Here is a 21545-nt window from a genome sequence, read left to right as displayed (position 1 = left end):
CATCCATCATACTTCTACGTAAACCCTCAATGTACTACAACTATCAATGAAATCTCTGGAATTATCTTCCTAAGTTTGTTTGCAAAGCTATTTTAGTTCACATATTCAAATTCAGCTGGTGAACCAACCTCCAGCTACACTTTAAAATTATGGTTCATATGGTGGCAGTCATGTATTTTTCTGTCTGTATCTTATCATAGCTTGTACTGATAAATACTCCAATTGTTTTTAATGACTACATTTGGTACTTTGTGTATACATTACACAAAGTACATACAACAACACTGGCATGTGAATTAACCTGGATAGTATGCACTATACAAATTTGGCCATCCATATATCTTTTCATTGATCCCACTTAAGACAGCCTTAGGGCAGCAGAGAGCCTGGGCCCATCCTTCATGGAAGGAACCGATTCTAAATAGGGCAGCACTCTGTTGCAAGGCACACTCACATATACACCCACATCAGGACAGTTTAAACTTAACTGTTAACATTGAAAAGCTCATCTAGATATTTGGAAAATGTTTACAAATCCACATAGACAGTGACTAGAATCCAAATCTAGTTTACATGTTTTGAGAAGCAGTAGTGATATTCCATGCAGCACCATGTCCACCTACTGTATATAAATGATACGGGTCTTGGGGGTGTACTTTAATGACTGTTATTTGAGGGTGAAGTATATAATATATATAAAAGATCCTTTCCCCACTGTACCCTAGGACCTTTGAAAGGAAGAGACTTTAATATGTTTTTATATATTATTGAGATACTGTCTAAATCTTCAGGACTGATCAGTATTTCTTCTGAAATAGAAATGGGTGGGAGGTGTGGAAACTTAGGTAGGCTCCTTTTAGCAAAGTTTCCGATTTGAAAGTAGTTAAAACATGTGTTGATGGGAAGTTACATTTGAAGCGTAATTGTTTATAAGATGCAAAGACATCATCTATATACAATTGTCTAAATGTTTTATTCCTGGACATTTTCCAAAGAACAAATACCTTGTAGGTTTGAGAGTAGAAAAAGGTGATTATCATGTAGAGGTGCAACAGATAAAAGCTTTTCTGAATTTGTTCCGTATTTTAAGTGATTGATGGACAATTGATTTAAAGAGGAGCTGTTCCGTTTCTTTTGTTGTCAAGAGGATAAATTCTGATTACAGAACTTATCTTTGCCTATAAAGTGCTGCATTTGAAGACCTGGTGAATTTTTGATCTATTCAGGTAATTTTGTTGATTAACTGTGATTCCTATAAAAATAAATTGGAGACCAAGAAGGTAAGTTATGAAATTACCTGTCCTCTTAAAAAAACCTTCAGAGTTTCCCAGAGTACTCCTGCAGAGACCTCTGAGTATGCATTTGTCTCTAAAAAATAATCAATTTGTTTGGAGGTGAATTCTGTAAAGTTCTCATCTGCTAATGACAGGTGGTTAAGACACCAGCTACAAAATGAGTCTGTAGGACATGGTGATTCAACTTCCAAGGTCAGAGGGATGTGATTGGAAATAACAATAGCATCATACTTGCAAGATTTGATAGTGAGCAAAAAATTATTATCAATAACGAAATGATACATTCTTGAGTAACTATGATGTATCGGTGAGAAGAAAGAATATTCTTGAGTTTGGATTTAAGAACATCCATTGGTCTGATAAGTTATGATCCATTACAAACTGTGTGATTGTTTTTGCGGAATTAGGTGTTAGAGACTGTAGTTAAATACCTATCCAGGTGTGGACTTAAAACAGAAAGTCTCCAGCTATTATACTTTTATGAGTGTCCATATTGGAATTAGATGCAAATACATATTGGATAAAATCTCTGTCTTCCACATTAGGGGTATAGCTATTTATCAAAATTACTTTAGATTTGAATAAATTATCCATCACCATGACATATCACACTTCAGCATCAGATACTACGTCCGTTGCTACAAATGAGATTGTTTTACATATTAGTACTCCCACATCTCTAGTTATCTTTGTATAGCTGGAGTTAAAAATATAGCCAGTCCAACCTCTTTACAATCGAAACTGGTCCTTACTTATTAAATGAGTCTCTAAATACTATCTTGGCATTTAGGCCTGCTAGGTGAGAGAATACTTTTTTCTCTTTAGATCGTGATTGAAACCTTTGACATTCCAGCTTTCAAAGTTCACTGTTTGGTCACAGAGACACTGCTTCTGAACTTTGGAGGACATTTTGTAATCTTAAATAAAAGTAGTGTGTTGTTATTTTATATTTAAAATCTTAACAATTTAAAAATGATTTACCTTCAATGATTGGGAAACATACCAAATAAAGCAGAAGTCACCTATATTTCTTTATCACAAAAACTAACAGTGGTTTAAAAATGTACTGAGGCAGTGCTGTGGACTGAAGATGGTTCGATACAGATGCATCTGCTGCCTAGCCTGTGGGCTAAACAAGGATGTTTAGAGACAACTGAAAAGCTTTATTAAATTGACCAATGAAGTTAAGAGTTCTATATCTTCTCTGCTAAATAAATTTTATTTTCAAGCTTAATTATTTCTTCAATTACATTTGATGTCATATACAGTAAATGTTCACACATTCCCAATCTATATTTCACTACCATTACAGGGTAATGCACACAGATTCTTATTTATTAGATAATTCTGTGCTATAAAAAATGTAGTAATGACTCAATTTATTTTCTACTCCCAAAGGAAAGATCCAGCATGTCTTCAGTCTAAATGAGAAAACCCACTGTCAAGCAAGTTTGTACTCTACAAGCTTTATTGGAGTGGAAGTACATTACAGAAGATCCCAGAGATTCAATATTGAATGTTTTTCAGGCAAAAATATAAGAAAAAACCTTTATTGTCATTTTGATTTCAATTTATTAAATATATATTTAACAGACTTTTTAAAACTATTACATGTTTTTCTAAGAAAAAGTTGTTCTTGATTATAACAGTCAAAACCAAACAATCAGATCATAATAAAAGTACAAAGCTGATTCATTCACAATTCTCGGATTACATCTTGAATGCACTTTCCCTTTATTTTCACCAGTATCCTTCAGTATGCTATTCGTCGTTATAATATCAATTAAGTATTCCACCTGCTCAACTTTTACCAATGACTTAGGCTGCCTTGTTACCTTGTGCAGTTATTTATTCAAATGTGAGTAAGCTATTTACTACAACAATACAGTTGGCTCGTTGTTCCTGACTCTCGCTTTCCCTGTGTAAACACCTGCCTTTTACGTTCAGTTGGGAACACACTTCTCTTTTGTATTCACTGACATCATAAAGTATTTTTAACAGGTTCAGACACTGACATCTTCATTGCATTTTGAAATACAACTTCCATTTTCCTGTAAGGTAGTGTCTGATTGCTCCAGATTTCAGTGTGACCATAGTCATGAGAAGAAATGCATTCTTTTTCAACATTATGGTTTTACACATAAGGACATAACTAAAAATTGTATAGTCTTTATCAAGTCATAACATTAATTACATTAAGTGACAATAACAGATTTGTTATTTTCATTTTTAAAGAAAAATAAGTTAAAATGCAGAATCCATGGGTGAAAAAGTAAATGTGTGCAATGATTCCACTCGTAGAATCAACTTTAGCAACAACAAGTTAAAAGTTATCATTTTCTGTATAAGTGTACCAGAGTCTCTTAAAATATATTGGAAGAATTTTGTGACACTCATCCTAACAACCATCTTTGAATTCAATGAGGTTTAAGGACATTTTTTTATGTTCATCTATCTTTAGGCCAGGTCACGGAATCTCAGTGGGGCCATCACCACCCTCAAATAGAAGCACTGTAAAAACATGGGAGATGTCTATAGACAGATGCGTGGTCACATCAGTGTCATCCTCACTGAATCAGTTTTCATTTCATATAGGATAGTTATGACAAGCATGGAAATTTCGAGCTCATAATGAGACAAATAGCAAATGGAGTTTACTGAAATTTCAATAGGATTACAGGATAAAAATAGAAGAAACAAACATTTCATATTATGACAAAAAGGTTAGCTCCCAGTTGTACTGTAATTAACCATCAGTTGTTGAAATGACACTGAAAAATGAATGTATATATACAGTAAATTAGGTAAAAGATGGCTCATATATATACTAAAGGAGCTATAATTTCAGCAGTAATACAGATTTTTGGATAATCCTTGGAATAAAGAAACAAACTGCTTGTAAATGAGGCATTGTAGCTGTTTTAAGTGACTATGTCTATCACAAATTTCTGTCTTTCTTAGTAATGAGTAGACTTTATTACCAGAAAAAACTTTTTTTTAACTTGTTGCCTTAATGCACAAGCCGTGAAAACCATACTGTTTTCTTTGGAGCTAAATTTACATGGAGTGACACAATTCAATACAACATGCAATTAGATCTCTGCTGAGCTAAAACTGAGAAAAATAATTGCGAGCCTTTTGAAAAAGACAACTTGGGATTAATATCCTCATGATTTTAATCACAGTGGGCCAATTCTTTTTTTCTTTTTATTTTGCTTAAAGTTACATGGAAACATGTTTCTAAATGGATTTGTGAATGTTAGATTTTGTTCTGAAAAGAAAAATCCACATGAGCATAACACATTTCAAGAACAGACTTCGATAGGTTATAATCTTAACAAAAGGTACCTCTTGAATGTTTTAAATTTGACAGAATGGTTTAGGCTTTCAGTGCTGCCAGGATAAAACCAACCAAGCTTACAATTAAAAAGTCTGAGCCATGTTTCATTTAGTAAATCAATTTGTAACTTTTACAGCATTATTCTTAAATCATTCTCTTAATAAGCACTTCAAAGACAATTCATCAAGAATGAAATGAACAAAACACTAGCTAGACATCTTAACTGAAAAAAGAGCATAAGGAGAAAGGATATTACTGATGACTTTAAATAATAATTTTTAGAAGGTTAAAACAAACCTTTCACTAGATGGGATGATTTTTGAGCATACAAAGAAGTAATAATGAGAATGAAAACAACGAATACTCTGATGCTAATGGCCTTTTCATTAAATTTGAACTGAACCATATTTTGATGGCAACCTCTGAAATATATAGTTTTAATGAATAAAACCAATCTTAGGACTTGATCCATCATGAAACCACATATTTATGAAATTCACTGTTTTGGTGCAAAAAACTATTGGATTTTACAATACTTTACAAAGGTCTCTTTCTCTCCAGTACACACTTCACTTTCCCTCCACTCCTCCCAGGCAAACTTAGTCCAAATCCTTTACAAACTCTGACCTCTGAGGCAGCCTCTTTAATGTCAGAGCCAAGAATACTTCCAGTGTCAAAGAGGGTGAAAGTAAGAACAGCTCTCCACAACAGCTCCCACTGTCGGCGCCCACGGAGCCCAGCAATGGTTGATCCTTGGGACTGAAACTCCCAGCATGCCTTGCAGTCATATGAATGGGCATACTGGCCCAGAAATGTTGTCACCCAGTATGTCAGGGAAGCATGTACTCTTGGAAGGCAGTCTCCCTATGCCCATCCACTACACTGGCCTCCCTAACAGGTAAGGGTATGGGTTTATTCTGGCTGAGATGCTGGCCCAGCCCTGCCGTCCTTCACACAAGATACTATTAAGAAGTTATACATTGCTTAATCGTCATTCATGAACTTTTCTAATTGGGCAGAGTTTTTTCTCCTTGAAGACTTGATGCAGGTACCTCTATAATGCATTGGTATTAACTGTAAAGTATCTTGAGTGTTATGTATTAAAGGTGCTGTCCATGGTATTCTATGCTTGTGCTGCTCTTTGAATCATTTTACCTCTGTGATACTTTATTTCTCAAACACTTTGTAGAATGACAGCAAAGATAATAATAGAGTTTTGCTCTTTGCAGCTTGTTGTAGTCAATCAGCATGTTCAAGAAGTATCTTTGGCCTGAAATCGCACATGCTGTACTGAGACAGAGAAAAAAGAATGTTTTATGCAAGTAAATATGTTATATGTTATGTTCCCCTCCTTTAACCGTCACCTTATCGTGGTGGAGGGGTTTGCGTGTCCCAATGATCCTAGGAGCTCTGTTGTCCGGGGCTTTATGCCCCTGGTAGGGCCACCCAAGGCAAACTGGTCCTAGGTGAGGGATGAGACAAAGAGCGGTTCAAACCTTCTATGATGAATGAAAACTTTGGACGCCGTTTTCCCTTGCCCGGACGCGGGTCACCGGGGCCCCACTCTGGAGCCAGGCCTGGAGGTGGGGCTCGATGGCGAGCGCCTGGTGGCCAGGCCTGCACCCATGGGGCTCGGCCGGGCACAGCCCGAAGAGGCAACGTGGGTCCCCCTTCCCATGGGCTCACCACCTATGGGAGGGGCCAAGGAGGTCGGGTGCAGTGTGAGTTGGGTGGTGGCCGAAGGCGGGGACCTTGGCGGTCCGATCCTCGGCTACAGAAGCTGGCTCTTGGGACGTGGAATGTCACCTCTCTGAAGGGGAAGGAGCCTGAGCTAGTGTGCGAAGTTGAGAGGTTCCGGCTAGATATAGTCGGACTCACCTCGACGCACAGCTTGGACTCTGGAACCAATCTCCTTGAGAGGGGCTGGACTCTGTACCACTCTGGAGTTGCCCCCAGTGAGAGGCGCCGAGCGGGTGTGGGTATACTTATTGCCCCCCGACTTGGAGCCTGTACATTGGGGTTTACCCCGGTGGACGAGAGGGTAGCCTCCCTTCGCCTTCGGGTGGGGGGACGGGTCCTAACTGTTGTTTGTGCGTATGCACCGAACAGCAGTTCGGAGTACCCACCCTTTTTGGAGTCCCTGGAGGGGGTGCTAGAGGGCATACCTTCTGGGGACTCCCTCGTTCTGCTGGGAGACTTCAATGCTCATGTGGGCAATGACAGTGAGACCTGGAAGGGCGTGATTGGGAGGAATGGCCCCCCCGATCTGAACCCGAGCGGTGTTTTGTTATTGGACTTCTGTGCTCGTCACGGATTGTCCATAACGAACACCATGTTCAAGCATAGGGGTGTTCATATGTGCACTTGGCACCAGGACACCCTAGGCCTGAGTTCGATGATCGACTTTGTGGTCGTGTCGTCTGACTTGCAGCCACATGTCTTGGACACTCGGGTGAAGAGAGGGGCGGAGCTGTCAACTGATCACCACCTGGTGGTGAGTTGGCTTCGATGGTGGGGGAGGATGCCGGTCAGGCGTGGTAGGCCCAAACGTGTTGTGAGGGTCTGCTGGGAACGTCTGGCAGAGCCCCCTGTCAGAAGTAGCTTCAACTCCCACCTCCGGCAGAACTTCGACCATGTCCCGAGGGAGGTGGGGGACATCGAGTCCGAATGGGCCATGTTCCGTGCCTCTATTGTTGAGGCAGCTGACCGGAGCTGTGGCCGTAAGGTGGTCGGTGCCTGTCGTGGCGGCAATCCCCGAACCCGTTGGTGGACTCCGGTGGTGAAGGATGCCGTCAAGCTGAAGAAGGAGTCCTACAGGACCCTTTTGTCCTGTGGGACCCTGGAGGCAGCTGATAGGTACCGGCAGGCCAAGCGGAATGCGGCTTTGGTGGTTGCTGAGGCAAAAACTCGGGCGTGGGAGGAGTTTGGGGAGGCCATGGAGAACGACTTTCGGACGGCTTCGAGGAGATTCTGGTCCACCATCCAGCGTCTCAGGAAGGGGAAGCAGTGCAGTGTCAACACTGTATATGGTGGGGATGGTGCGCTGCTGACCTCGACTCGGGACGTTGTGGGTCGGTGGGGGAGTACTTCGAAGACCTCTTCAATTCCATTAACATGCCTTCCAATGAGGAAGCAGAGCCTGGGGACTCAGAGGTGGGCTCCCCCATCTCTGGGACTGAGGTCACCGAGGTGGTCAAAAAACTCCTTGGTGGCAGGGCCCCGGGGGTGGATGAGATACGCCCGGAGTTCCTCAAGGCTCTGGATGTTATAGGACTGTCTTGGTTGACACGCCTCTGCAACATCGCATGGACATCAGGGACAGTGCCTCTGGATTGGCAGACTGGGGTGGTGGTCCCCCTCTTTAAGAAAGGGGACCGGAGGGTGTGTTCCAACTACAGAGGGATCACACTCCTCAGCCTCCCTGGAAAAGTTTATTCAGGGGTCCTGGAGAGGAGGGTCCGTCGGATAGTCGAGCCTCGGATTCAGGAGGAACAGTGTGGTTTTCGTCCTGGTCGCGGAACAGTGGACCAGCTCTATACCCTTAGCAGGGTCCTGGAGGGTGCATGGGAGTTTGCCCAACCAGTCTACATGTGTTTTGTGGACTTGGAAAAGGCATTCGACCGTGTCCCTCGGGGAATCCTGTGGGGGGTACTCCGAGAGTATGGGGTACCGGCCCCCCTGATAAGGGCTGTTCGGTCCCTGTACGATCGGTGCCAGAGCTTGGTCCGCATTGCCGGCAGTAAGTCGAACCCGTTTCCAGTGAGAGTTGGACTCCGCCAGGGCTGCCCTTTGTCACCGATTCTGTTCATAACTTTTATGGACAGAATTTCTAGGCGCAGCCAGGGCGTTGAGGGGGTCCGGTTTGGTGGGCTCAGGATTGGGTCACTGCTTTTTGCAGATGATGTTGTCCTGTTTGCTTCATCAGGCCGTGATCTTCAGCTCTCTCTGGATCGGTTCGCAGCCGAGTGTGAAGCGGCTGGAATGAGAATCAGCACCTCCAAATCCGAGACCATGGTCCTCAGCCGGAAAAGGGTGGAGTGCCCTCTCAGGGTTGGTAGCGAGATCCTGCTTCAAGTGGAGGAGTTCAAGTATCTCGGGATCTTGTTCACGAGTGAGGGAAAAATGGAGCGTGAGATCGACAGGCGGATCGGTGCGGCATCCGCAGTAATGCGGGCGCTGCATCGGTCTGTCGTGGTGAAAAAGGAGCTGAGCTGCAAGGCGAAGCTCTCAATTTACCAGTCGATCTATGTTCCTACCCTCACCTATGGTCATGAACTATGGGTAGTGACCGAAAGAACGAGATCGCGAATACAAGCGGCTGAAATGAGTTTCCTCCGCAGGGTGTCTGGGCTTTCCCTTAAAGATAGGGTGAGAAGCTCAGTCATCCGGGAGGGGCTCAGAGTAGAGCCGCTGCTCCTCCGCATCGAGAGGAGTCAGATGAGGTGGCTCGGGCATCTGATCAGGATGCCTCCTGGACGCCTCCCTGGTGAGGTGTTCCGGGCACGTCCAACCGGGAGGAGGCCCCAGGGAAGACCCAGGACACGTTGGAGGGACTATGTCTCTCGACTGGCCTGGGAACGCCTTGGGATTCTCCCGGAAGAGCTAGAAGAAGTGGCCGGGGAGAGGGAAGTCTGGGCATCTCTGCTCAAGCTGCTGCCCCCGCGACCCGACCTCGGATAAGCGGGAGACAATGGATGGATGGATGGATGGAAATATGTTATAGTATTTATTGGCTTGTATCTCTAAAAATAAAACCAGACAATTACAAATCTGATCAAATGATCATATAAGAAGACAATCTGTTCACAAGCCAATGAAATCAGTGCATTTCTAACTTGAACTTTTCAATTTATTTGAAATCCTAAGTAATATAAAATTAACATATATTGGACTGTTTGATGAATGAATGTATTAATTCATTCAGTAAAAACAAACAATGAAAACTTCAGCCATCTATCCATTTTTTTCTTACATTATTCCAATTAGGATTGTGGGTGGTTACAGCATACCCTGCCTGTATCTGGTTCATGGCAACAATCAAACTTTGAGGGAATTCCTCTGTTAAAAGGTGGACTTGTGCACAAACCAAACTTATCCAATATTGTATCAATTCAGACTTACTGATAAACATAGGAGGCATGTTTTTAAAGTGTCTTTCACAAACTATAGTCCTTGGAGAAAAACCCACATTTACACTGTGCTGGGTAGTGTATGTGGACTTAGTCAGTTCAACTCAAGTCCCCTGCTTAAACCAATTTTTCTCATTCCTACTGTGTAGTTTCCTCCTCAGCATGTAACAAGACAATAAAAAATACATCTTTTTAGTCTACTTTCAAAGAAATCTGGAAAAAGAATCTTACTGGGCTCCTTTATACCAGCAGCAATACATCTGCATAATGCCTCATTGTGACTGTCAAGTCAGAAGTTTTCTTTCTTTTTTATTATTCTTGCTTCATAGTCATTCAGGTTTGCATTCTAACCGAAGTGTGTATATATTCATTTATTTACTTATATACCTATTTATGTATTTATTTATTTATTTTAACAAATTCTGCAAAAAGCCAAATTTCTTCCTGGACACAAAACTTCTATCTATCTATGTACTGTACAGTCAATATCAAAATTATGTACATATAAAAATAAACTTGAGAGTCTACTTGAAATGCCAGTCTAACTGTATTCAACCAAGGTGTTTAAACTCTATTGGCATTCAAAGAATTCATAGTTTTCTGATGATGGCAAAAACCCTGACAAGCATACTTACTGTACATATAGTAAGTTATGGTACTGAAAGTGATCCTAATCAGCCTGTTAATACTAAAATATTGAAGCTAAAGTGCTAATCGGGGATAATTACAGTAAGACCATTTTATGCTTAAAAGGAGGTGTGAAGACTGAGAAAGAAACAGCTGCAAAGAAAGACCCAAAGAAAAGGGAGCTCTGAATAGGACTAATGGAAATGAAGGGAGTGGGTTCTTTTAGTTAGGATGGTTGATTAAATAAATGACTTACATTACTAAATTCTGTGGTTCAAAAGCTAATAGCCCAAAAAGGACTAGCCATAGTACTTTATGTTTTTCTTAAACTTAAAGTCTACATCCTGCATAGTGCACTACACTGTGACTTCCCTTACTTTATGCAGTGTGGAGTTATCTTGTCAACACAGCCATCATAGCAACATGCTTAGTATTAGATTCCCAGTCAAAACTTCAGTTTTTAAATAGCATTATAATCCTATAAGGTTCTATTCATCCAATAAAAATGAGCGGCAACATTTTCAGAGGTTCTTTTTGAAACTTTAAATTGTAGCACTCAAAATATTATATTATCAAACATCTTTGTTTTTTTTTTGTCTGTCTGTGATTAGCAGGGACAAGTAACACTCCTCTAAATAACATTAGTCAAATGTTAAATAGCTCATACATAAATACTTGTTGCACTTGGGAATTAGGCTTAAGGAATTAAATTAATTCTCAAAGAAAGTCAGAATACAAATGAGCTGCTATGGATTGTAGAGAAACCCCTCACTAATACCTCTTTAATCATTTAATGTATTCAAATCTTAAATTGTTCATATGATACGTAACACAGGGGCTCATAGAACTGTTCCATGAAGGCATTACACTTGAAAAAGGTCATTTTCATTGTTACCTTTTGTTAAGAGGTAAAATGCAAGAATAAAAGGAAAATACCAGATTAAAGTGAACATGTTATTATCACAAATGACTGCTAATGGCTAGATATTACTGGCATAGCTAGGACCATTACAAATGTATTTTTATAATATGCTTGCTTGGGACACATCTACATATTATAAAAACTATAATTATAATTATAGTTTGAGTAAAATAAAAAACAAAGCAGGTCAGAGTATAACCAAATTACAACCAAAATAATCAATTATGTTAAAAGCTTGCAATGAATTTAAGATAATGTGCCAAACTTAAAAACATGAGAAATTAGAAAAAAAAAATTAGAAATGGAGACTTTTTCAATAAATAGTTATTTGCAGCAATCCATACTATTTAATGTTTATTTACATGTTCGTGTTTATGGAAAAAAAAAAATTGTGTGTAAATCTTGTGTGCTTTCTCTGCCTGGTAGATGTACAGTATATGTGCTGTGTCTTGAAATGCAGAGCATTTCAGTTGGTCACTTCAGTTAAATACACTTCCCATCACTTAATTTGTAATGCCAGCTGCTAACCAGAAAATTTTTTTTAAAAAGAATGAACTCTTATTCTGTAATAAGATTGTTATGGTGTAGTTCTTATAAATGTTTTTTTCCCTGGTTTTCAACTGATTTGGGAGAACTTTTTGTCAAGGTTATAGTATTATTTTTTATGGTATGTTGAGTCTGGAGATGGAAGAAAAGTATGGGGCCAGCACTCAACTGGCAACAGAAAGAGTACAGGTTTGAAAGAATGAAAGGGAACTTCAAAGAAGGACATAGGTGTTATGACGTATTTGGTAACCTAGGTGGGCCAGTGAGAGAACTACTCCGCTAGAATGGCAGGGACTCTTAGAAAGGTTATTTTGTCTTTTACTTTTGTGTTTTGCTTTGCACTTGTGTGTTCTCAAGGTGTTCAAGGTGTCCTTGAATAAAGCCAGTTAAGAGATCTTCCTCTCATGGTATTGACCTAAACTAAAGTATAACCTCAAAGCATATGCTCTTTTATGTATAATAAGGTATTTTATTGATAACAACCTTGAAAAATAAATGGCCTCAATCATATTCCTTTTTGAGGCAATCAATATTTTTATTATTTTTTTTGTAAAGATTTTTTTAAAGAAAAAACATGAGGAACAATCAAATAAGAAAAGTACATTATCAAAACGAAAATAAAGTCCCAAACCTACTGGTGCCGACTCTGGCCTCTCCAATAAATGATTTTTAATAAGTGCAATTCTTTTTTCTAAAAATAATATGGTGGACAGAGAAGAGAAATTAATAATGGAAACACCAAAAATTCTAAAAGAAACATGTTATAAAATAAGTTCCTCCAGGCATTTAATAAACATTGATCCTGGTTTTTGCAACGAGATACCAGGAGAATTTAAGCAGCTAAGGAACTTACTGAAATCAATTTTTTATAAATGGATGAAAAGAAGTACTTTGAAAAATCAAGAAATAAGAAACCTGTGGAGAATAAGGAATACAAACATCCAACATGAGCAAAACAGAAGTGTAAATCCACAGATATGTGGCTGGAGAACAGGACTACAATATATGAAACAATCCATAAAGGCAACACTTTTTACATAGTACATCTTCTTACTTCTTGTAAACAGGAAACTATGCATTTGTATGACATCCCTTGGTGGGTACGTTCATTGTTCAATTATGCACTACATTTACAGCACATCAAAAAACTATAGAAGCGACCCTCCAAAACACCTGCATATATATTTTTCCAAAGCATTAATCCAAGAAACAACTGGAACCCTTTAAAGCCTGATCTTCTTAGTATTCTGCTATGTTCTTATGAGGAATTCACAGAAGGCTACCAGAATTCCCCTGAGAGGTAGCTATAAAGGGATCTGCTAAGGACAGGTGGACCTTGGTTGCTTATTATACAGGTCAGTCAGCCTGGAAGCTATCAACTTTAGGTCAAGGCCCAGGAATGCATTACAGTATTAAAAAAATCAGTTTTCATAAGACATAAACTGAAAGGCATAGGGACATGGTAGGAAAAGACACATGTGCACAGGATGTATGTGCAGACTCAATATAGACATCAGCTGAGTGGAGATTTGCATCCAGGAGTCTGCAGCTGTGAAGCAATAGTTCCATCCATATTATTAATTTATTTATGTATTTATAAACACCTAGGTATTTTTATATATTTGCACATACTGTATATAGAATATAAGGGGCTTAAAATGTTTCCTTATTAACTTCATTAAATTATTTGGGCACTTTATTTTCTGATTTTTCTAAGCGATCAACAGTCTTAATAAGCTTTCACAGTAACCAGTGGTAGCCTGATTCATAATTTTCAAAGGTGGCAAAACACCATCCTGAAAACTCACGGCATTAGATGTGATGACAAAAGGGAACACAGAAAACTATAATAAGCATTTTAAATCACCTATCTACTGTTTTACATTAATTACTTTTTTTTCATCATCATCATCTCAGGATCATAATTGTTTTTCTTTGGGTGCAGATAGATTATGGAGTCTTGTGTGACTTCTGACAAATATCATCTTATCTAGAGTAATTCCAAAGCCTTTGATATATGCAATGATGAAACACATTTGTCTAAAAACAATACAGTTCTGTAAGTGATATAAGCTTTTCAAAGGGGGACTGCACCAGCAGCAGAAGGTTTGTATATAAACCTCTTACCATACATGAGCGTTGTAAATAAGTCTAATTAATTCATGAAGAATTCATGGAGATTATATTTAAGCTTTTATTGCTTTCCTTTATCTCTTCTTGGTGAAAACACATAAATTTTGCTAATGACACAGCACAAATCTTAAAAAAAAACATGTCCGTTTATTATTTTACTTAATTAAATAATATAAAAAGGCAATATGGTGAAAAACAACAAGTTAGAACAAAAAACAAAAAGCTTATGTTTAGAAGTGAATTAAAAATGAGAATAATTCAGACAATTATATCTTTAAGGCATGTCAGTACCATGAAATGATTAAAGCCTATGGCATAGTATTTTTGCCTGTTTTATTTATCTTATTATTATTATTTTTTTTTTATTGTTGAACTAAAATTCATCTGCGGATATAATACTCTAGAGATGTCTTCTGATGTGAGCTTTGACTTGTCTTCAGGGAAGCCAGCTCTTTTATCCCATAGCATTTATGGAGACCCTAAATGGTAATTATCTGCACTATTTTGCATGTGGATTTAGCAAAGGGGCTTAAAGATATGGTTCATTGATTCAGAGCACCATAAGCAGGACTGTAATTTGAGGTTAGCAAGTAAATAAGTCAAATTTCAGGAGAGACAAATATTATAGATGGAGCAGAGAATGAATAAGCAACCTCTATAAACAGGGTACAGTAGATTAATATGTAATTCTGGTATTAATAATAATAATAACAACACATGTATCCTTCTAATAATCAATTTTCATTGTAAAAAACACTGGAAACACTATAGAGAGTTAAACAAAAACAATGTCTGCACAAAAATTGTTTAAGGTTTGTTGTTTAAATGCTATGTTTTCTTTGAATTAAATTTGTACAGACAGCCCATGAAACTTCACTCTGACCAGCATACAAATTTTCAGAGCACTTTCACTAATGATTCCAGGGATACTCCCTCCATCAGAATTTACAAGCTCATCTAATGGAGAAGATGGAAGGTTGCCAGGATATTAGTAGAGCCTATGACAAGGCCATAGCACAGAGACCTGAAATATCTGATTTGCATTTGCATCCATCACAGTGGGACACACTTCTCTATTTCAGTCTGAGGGTTCTATCATTGGAAAAACAGGATTGTCGTCAAGAAAATATGCAAATATTTGAAACTAAGCGCTTTTCAATCTAAAATGAAATTCCTGAAGGATTAGTTTACCATTCCGTTTGTAAGGTGGTAATTAAAAACCTCATTTTGTGCCAAGCTCTTATTAAGATCACCCTTTATGTCCAAGTGTCCTAAAGGAGCACAAAAATTATTTTCAAAGACCACATTTTGGCAGAAGATGTGAAGGCAACCAACAGATGCCAGGAAAAAAAAAGACAATTCAATTACATTTGTAGAGTATTCTTGTAAAGACTTCACAGAACTAGGACAGAGAGAACACCTACTGTATACTATTACCTGCCATATACCTATACACTTACGATACATACGTTATACTATCACCTACTGTATACTATCTATTGAGAGCAGATAATGGAGCTCACCGTTTATTAGGGACTCTACTGGTCCTTTAACATTACCAGACATCACCATTTTGCCTGCATATAATGACTGTTACTTGTATGATGTAGCACCATTCACAGAACAACCTTCACAAGGTAGTTGACAAAGCATGCAAGAATACATTCAGAAGAAACTAATCAATACATTTTAATTTCATAGAGTGCCTTCCCAGTATATACTATCATAAGTATGTACTCAAGTATTTCATAATAATGTAATTGAAATATTCATTAGCCAAATGAAATAATTAAAAACAATGCCACAGTTTAAATGAAGACAACAGTTAGACAGCAGATTTTAAAAAGGACATAAAACCAAAAATATTGCATTATGGTGTGGCAGACGGCCACGGCTCTTATCTGGCCAGGATGCCAGTGAACTGGAAGAACTGGGGGAGAGAACATACACAGGATAGTACCTCTCTCAGGCCACCAAATGTCAGCCCCCCTGGGTTGCAACGGTGCCTCAGATTCCTACAGGGAACATGGGACTTAAGAGTTTGGGAAAGCCCTGTTGGGTTCTGTGGATGCTACCAGGGGGAGCTGCAGAGCCATACTTTGTCAAACTTCGCCACACTGTCATGTGTATTTTCTCTCCCCCGGTCCTTCCAGTTCACAGGTGACCCAGCTGGTTAAGGGCCCCGGACGTCCACCACAATGGAAAAAAAGCAGTGGAGTAATATGCAATGCAATACCATCCATCCAATGACCTATTTCTGAAAATACTTTTCAAAAACAGGATTGAGAGCACCCAGATCCTACCTTGGCAGCATTGAGCTTAAGGTAGGAGCCGATTCTGAATGAGATGCCAATGCATCTGTGTAAACATTCACACACATGCCTTCTTTAAAGCACACCAGGACAACTTAAATTTGACATTTTTGTATTTGTTTTGGATGATTAAGAAAACCATATGACCCTGAGTCAACATGCATGGGAAAGATGAGAACATGCAGTCAGTGACTGGATGGAGGAACAAAACCAATAATGATAATACTGTCCATCCATCCATTATCCAACCCGCTATATCCTAACTACAGGGTCACGGGGGTCTGCTGGAGCCAATTCCAGCCAACACGGGGCGCAAGGCAGGAAACAAACCCTGGGCAGGGCGCCAGCCCACCGCAATGATAATACTAATACATGCTATTTATATAGCATCTTTCCAATGTTCAACACCCATGAACTGTGAGAACACCATAAAACGTTCAACAGAAGATGAGTCAAATACACAGAAAATGACAAATGTAACAAAAGAAAAAAAACAGTCTATTATAGATATAAATTAATCAGAAGAGTTGATAAACAATATTACAGTCTATATTACTATGGAAGTGAAAGAAGAATACATTAGAAAATAAAACAAACACAAATGGACTCATAAAATGTAAGAGGGCTCATGTTGTTTGGCCACTGTTTGTGACCATTCAGACTGATTTCTTACTGTACTTAGAAAAGACAGAATAAAAGGTGACACACATTGCATATCTGCCAAGCCTTGAGATTAAAGACATGTTGCCCCAGGAGCACACTGGTGGTAAAAAATGTACTGATTGTTGCCGGTAATAGAAAAGACCAATTGAAATTTAAATATACTTATTGTACTTGAGGAAAAGAGAACCATTTTTGGGAAAGAGAGGTGAAATGCTGCACAGCTCTTGTTTATCCACCCCCAAGTTTATTTTTAAATCCAAACATTATATTAGAATGTCCATCAATCCCCTAATGCCAACACAGGAGTCCAAAAAATGATGAAAAAAAAACAAAAAAAGGTTTTCATAATATAAACTAAAAAGGTAATACAATGGAAAAACAAAGCACAATAAAAGAAAGAAAATAATACTAAGACTTCTGACACCCCCCCAGCTCCTCCCCCCCACCCCTCTGAAGGGGCCAAACTAAACAGCAGTGACCCCTAGCTACTCTGTCACACATTTCCCATGCTCTCCTTCCAATACTTTGACTCTCTTCCTCAGACCAACTGAGCTTTTGTCACCAGTGGCCTCCCAACTCTAAATTTCCACTGACCTAAGGTTGCAAGGCCCTTATATATTGTAACCTGCTGTAAGCACTCCAGGATTACAGCTGACATCATCAGACTCTGATGCCGTATGGTGAGGACTACCCCCAGTGGCACCAAAGTCTCTGATAAGTTTTAGCCTTGCTGCTGAGGTATACTGAAGAGGGCCAGAATGGTGATCCTCGCCAGTACCCTAGAGAGCCTACAACATATCACTTCTAAGCAGTCTGGGGAACCTCAAACCCTGTATCAGAGTTAATAGTATGACCTATAAGGTGTTGAATGTTCTGCTGCTGTGATGGTAACATCCCTGATGGCCCATAAGATTACCCAGATTAATCTTATAATTCTTACATTTCAATACAGTCATACTCTGATCCCTGTATGTACAGAGTATACTGCATGTCAAAATGGACCTTGATTTCAGTATGAAGATATGATTTTGTTTTATTTTTTTTTCACACTATATGTAAAAATCTGACCAATATCAAAAAAACGAACTTAAGAAATTTCACTAATGAAAGATGAAATTTCAGTTCATTAAGTATTCACAATGTAAAGGCACTTAATGTAAAGTTTCAGGACGGTAGAATATACTTTGCTTTATACCCCATTCCATTATCTTTCTATTTACCATTTTCTGTATGTGGCACAGTAAAAAATGATTGTGCATGAAAGTTATAAGGATCCAGATTCAACTCCCATCGTTGTCACTGTATGATATTTGCAAATTCTTCCCGTTTTGACATGGGTTTTCTCTAGGTATCACAATTTTTTCTCAGATGTGCACATTATGTTTATGGGCTACTTGTTGAGTCAGACTATACAGAGTGGGTTCAAGTTTCCCAAGATGCTGTAATAACTAAGGGAGGAACAAAGAATGAATGAATGTGAATGGTGTAAACAAAACTACTAAGAAAATGAAATAATTGTGTGGCTTTCAATTACTATTGTGTCTTATATATCATGTTGTAGGTATTCAAATGGGTTTCCTATAACAAATACTCATCTCATCTGTATGAACATCGGTTTTCTCTAATACTGTAGAACCTCATCTTATGCAAAAGATATGTTCCTAGACAGTGTGTACAGTTGAAATGTCCTTACAGGACCTTTTCTCTGAATGTGCTAAATGTTGCACTGTAACAATTTTTATGAACACAAAGCTTATCAAATAAAGAGTTTGGTGCCCTCTAGAACATTGATTGAAGTTCATTGCTACCTACAAACACCAGCCTGAATTAGTACATAGGTCTGAAAAAGGCTTTAAAAACATTTTTAAGCCTCTAACCTCACAGATTTCTCTCTAGATACAGACATCCCATGGAACAGAGCTTTTTAATTTGATGTGAAAACATCAAAAGGAAGGACGCCACCAACAAGTACTCCATCCTTGCTATATCTTTAGGATTAAATTACGTTGCAATAGAAAAGGAGTTGCCGAGGAAGAGTTTCTTTGAGTTGTGTCGCGTGGTAAGGAAAAACTGAGTGATTACTAAAAGACTAATGAATGTATATGTATCTGAACTACTACAAAAGTTCAAAAATAATAACTGTCAAAGGCACACTTTTTTTAGTATAATGTGAATGAATAAATCATAGATTGGCAAGCATGGTGGATAAAATGAACCCCTGAAATAATCTAGAGGATCTGAATTCAAGCTTGACATTCATATAAAGCTATACTCAGTGTACTGTATATTGAAAGGAAATAATGATCAACCATGCTTTCAGCCTGGGAATCTATCCTGATATACTGTACAGTGTTTAATTTACTCTGATACCACAATGCTGCTTTTGGTATTTGCTGACTTTAGCAGCCTTTTGTTCGCCTACTTCCAAACTAAATTAAAGGAATAATAATGCTTAGTAAACAGGGACATTTTTATGATGGCTGTCTTCCAGTCCTTAGATTTTTCATTTTGTTATTTATCACATATGATGCAACAGATGTAAGTGTTAAGCCAGCCTTAGTCCTAGAAAACCATGGATCTAATATTACAAGAAGCAATATAATTAACTTTTATCCACAGCTCTCTTGGGTCACACACTAGTTATATGGAAGAAAGCAGCAGAAGATGCTCTGAACACATGCCAAGAAAGTTAATTAGACAGAAAAATACAAATTACAAAATGAGGTTTGGCTCCCTGTTTCATAATAGAAGAAAGCAAAATAATGTGTGACTTGCAAAAGGAAACTTACTACAGTGCACTCTATGCATAATTCCATATTCACTATCTCTTTGAGAAGGTTATAAAAGCTGTTCTTGCAGCATAGGGCACAAGACAGGGCCAGGCTTGAACGAGATATCAGAGCAAAGTCATTCACATATACTGCAGCAAAGATGAGTCACTAATTAACTTAATGTGCACATCTTTGGGATTAGAAAAGAACATGGAATATTTGGAGAAAACCAACAAGGATACAAAAGATGTGGCAGACTGCAAAATTAGACAGTTACTGAGCTGTTAAAATAAGGTGGCTGATTATTTATGAAACAGCATGTACACAAGGCACATGGTAATTGACTTTTACAAACAGCAGTTTCAGCCTCTCCTTTTAGAAATTAATAATTCTACAGTTAAAAGTTATGTTTGGTATTTTTCTAGTCAAAACTATTTCTTCAAAAACATGGTATATACAGTATGCCAAGCAAAACTGTGTTCTAAAGTTATGTACTTTCTATAAATAAAAAAAAAAATATACATTTTGCTCACTCTGGCACTTTACAACAGAGGGTATGGAGCATGGGGGAAAAGCCCACAAACTTACCAAATACATTCATTTTTCAAGCTAAGACAGCTGTCGAGTATTGATCCGTGCCTTTCACATTTTTGCCGCATGTTTGTGACAAAAAAAGGGATCTTGAAATAGTCCAACACAGGGTGAACACACACACCCCACTTATTTTAAGTATAATGCTCAAGTGATTTTTATAATTTTAAACATACATAACAATAATAATAGTAATAATCCATCCATCCATCCATTATCCAACTCGCTATATCCTAACACAGGGTCGCGGGGGGTCTGCTGGAGCCAATCCCAGCCAACACAGGATAATAGTAATAATAATAGGTATAATTACAAATGTCCATAACAATTAAATTATAGTAGCATTCCCAAATTCACCTAGTTCAATTCAGGGTTGCAGGGGGCCGTCAGGTATAAGGCAGAAGCCAGCCCTTCGCAGCCCATCACATGACAAATATAAAATAATAGTAAATGCTAATTATTTGAAACAACTCACCACTGCTCCTGAATTTCCAAGGCCTAGAGAGAACACTTAGTGTAGTTACTGTTTTGTTAACAGGCACCATGTTTCTTGGTTATTTGCACTTGAACTGATTCTTCCTTTTAGTTTTGAGATATGGCTACCTTGCTCATTGTGGGTGTAAGAAATGAAAAGTAATGGATTTTAATTGCATCATGTTTTTATTTTCTGTTTAAAATATGGATTTAATTCTTTGGTGTCTCATGTAAAAGCCACAATCTTTTAGGAAAAAAATATTAGGAGAAGATAAACTTTGAGGATTCAGAGCAAACATGTGAGTTGGTAGAAATGCCAGATTTCCATATATTATGAGATGCAATGCTGAATAAGAGTTCATGTACACCAGCGAAATGCTGAAGCAAGGTAATAACCAGATACTTTATAACATTATTTTTATTTTTCCGTTCTCTACATGGTTAGTATAGGAATATTATGTTGGTGGTCAGCATTGTCTTTCATTTCATTTATAAAGTAAAATCCTACCCTAGAAACATCAGCCATGTTTAAACTGCGCAGACACTGTATATTATGTTATGACATTTATGACTGTAAAGTTAGTAATAAAAAAAGACACAAGGGAACGCTGCAGCAATGTGCAATTTTAAAGTACTGCCAACATTTTGTGTTTCAGTGTACATGGTCCATTTGCTGATATTATGACCAGTAAACCATTGCTCATTTCTTTCTTTAACTCAAAATCAGTGATATAATTTATAC

The 21545-nt window shown here is 38.3% G+C and overlaps 1 protein-coding gene across 1 annotated transcript in view; it reads right to left on the bottom strand.

The window, feature by feature from the left end:
* Positions 1-21545, bottom strand: part of prex2 (phosphatidylinositol-3,4,5-trisphosphate-dependent Rac exchange factor 2) — a 547559-nt gene that overhangs the window by 49453 nt on the left and 476561 nt on the right.

The sequence above is a fragment of the Erpetoichthys calabaricus genome, chromosome 6 (genome assembly GCF_900747795.2).
Source record: "Erpetoichthys calabaricus chromosome 6, fErpCal1.3, whole genome shotgun sequence".
NCBI lineage: Eukaryota > Metazoa > Chordata > Cladistia > Polypteriformes > Polypteridae > Erpetoichthys > Erpetoichthys calabaricus.
The sequence above is the reverse complement of the archived record's forward strand: the minus strand, read 5'-3'. Positions and strand labels throughout refer to the sequence as shown.